Source organism: Sturnira hondurensis, unplaced genomic scaffold (assembly GCF_014824575.4).
Source record: "Sturnira hondurensis isolate 20B ecotype Veracruz unplaced genomic scaffold, ASM1482457v3 Scaffold0002840, whole genome shotgun sequence".
Lineage (NCBI taxonomy): Eukaryota > Metazoa > Chordata > Mammalia > Chiroptera > Phyllostomidae > Sturnira > Sturnira hondurensis.
Genome location: NW_028075471.1, coordinates 19,009,098 through 19,010,402, shown reverse-complemented (window position 1 = coordinate 19,010,402; position 1,305 = coordinate 19,009,098). Strand labels below are relative to the sequence as shown.

Below are 1,305 nucleotides of genomic sequence, written 5' to 3'. Positions count from 1 at the left end.
TAAATTTCTTATTATAAGTCACAATATCACACCAATCCTTTAGGCAAAGGGGAGATAAAATACTGAGTTAACTCTTAAACCACAGAAAAGCTGAGTTGATATCAGAAGAACTAGCAGGTAGTTACTAGCAGGGAAACATCACAAACAGGTAGAACTAGCAGATGGTTATTTGGGGGGATTGTGAAATACGACCCAGTTCCAACAAGACTAGATTAGACAGCAGTGTAGACACCAAGACTCCTGGATGTGTGGACAGAGAAAAAAGACAAAAGACTTCAGCTATTTTACTGTGGCATCCCGGGAGGGCCCTGTTTCTCTTGATAATGTATGACAGCAAGAAAAACAGGGTTTTTCCAAATTGCTGTGTTCAGTTCAGGGCAGATTCTTTGTCCTGTTAATTCAACTTTGGGATATGGAAACACAGGCTAGGGGAGATGATTGGATAGAAAATATTGCTCTATTAATTTTCCTCCTAGCCTACAAAAAAAGGAGAAGGAGGAGGAGAAAAAGGAAGGAGGAGAAAGAAAGAGAGAAAGAGAGAAAGAGAAAGAGAGAGAGAGAGAGAGAGAGAAAGAAAGAAAGAAAGAAAGAAAGAAAGAAAGAAAGAAAGAGAGAGAGAGAAAGAAAGAAAAAGAAAAGAAAGAAAGAGTCAGGATGGGCAGGGTAGGACAAAATGGCAGCTGAACTACAACCCAGAAAAGACGGCTGACATCGAACCAGAGAGCCGAAATGGCTGGCTTTGCCAAAACGGATATCTGCATAGCAACCTGAGCCTGAGGAGAACCACAAATGATATATTGCCACTTTGTTCAAAGGGGACCAATCCCCAGCTCCCACGAAGAGAGCCAACAAAAATAAAACCCCACCACATTCCCTGCTTGGGCGAGACTTCTTTGGCCCCATTTTGTGGACCGGAGAACCTCATCCAGGTGCACAAACCCCAATAAGGCTCTATACTGTCTAACTTTGTGGTTGATTGGCATTTCTTCCTCGATGGAGCCTAAGAAAGCCTTTCAGAAAGAAAGCAAGAAAGAAAGGAAGGAAGGAAGGAAGAAAGAAAGCTTTTGTAATATGATAGCTTCAAATTCAAGTCCAAGCTCTACAGATTACTAGTTCTGAACCTTGATACCTTCAGCTTTTTTAACCTATAAAATGGGAGTAATGGTATTTTCCTCATAGGATTGTCACTGGAATTAGTTTACTATGCAACCTGAGTAAACAAACACACAGCATACATTAGGGATCTCTCAGAGTGCTAGATTCATTATAAGTGCTAAATAAGTAAGTAAGTAAATAAATAAATAA

General features: G+C 40.3%; 1 non-coding gene across 1 annotated transcript; it reads left to right on the top strand.

Moving 5' to 3' along the window:
- Nucleotides 1-351: 351 nt before the first annotated feature.
- On the top strand, nt 352-485 carry LOC118983740 (small nucleolar RNA SNORA36 family). The gene has a single exon (XR_005065793.1). It is a non-coding gene; the product is annotated as a small nucleolar RNA SNORA36 family (small nucleolar RNA).
- Nucleotides 486-1,305: the final 820 nt, after the last annotated feature.